The following is a 423-nucleotide window of genomic DNA, read 5'->3' as shown; positions in this document are numbered from 1 at the left end:
GGGGGGGGAGGGGGGAGAAGCCGTCAACCATTACCTTATGAGCTTATTTTTAGAAATAGTGAGAGTAATGACCATAAGTGAAGTAATTACCATGTAAGTGCTAGGTAAACAGACTTCATAGTATTACCATGCTAGCAAGTCTCATTGACTGACAAATTGATTATTGTGGAATATTACGGAGTATCAGTAAAATGGTGTATATGCTTGAAGTAATGTTGGTTTAATAATTAATAATTACATATTTATTTTATGTAAACTTTTGTTCTATGGTTATATGTTTTGTACTGTAAAGTATTAAGGGCTATGATATAAGATAGATTGTTTCTTGACTGAGATTTTTGAATCTAATGTATTGATATTTTTTTGTCACATAATTCATCCAAATATTGTTTTGATCACTTTTTGCCTAAGTGTATTTATGCC

The sequence above is a fragment of the Penaeus monodon genome, chromosome 32, assembly GCF_015228065.2.
Source record: "Penaeus monodon isolate SGIC_2016 chromosome 32, NSTDA_Pmon_1, whole genome shotgun sequence".
In the NCBI taxonomy this organism is placed as follows: domain Eukaryota; kingdom Metazoa; phylum Arthropoda; class Malacostraca; order Decapoda; family Penaeidae; genus Penaeus; species Penaeus monodon.
This window is presented reverse-complemented; position numbering follows the sequence as displayed.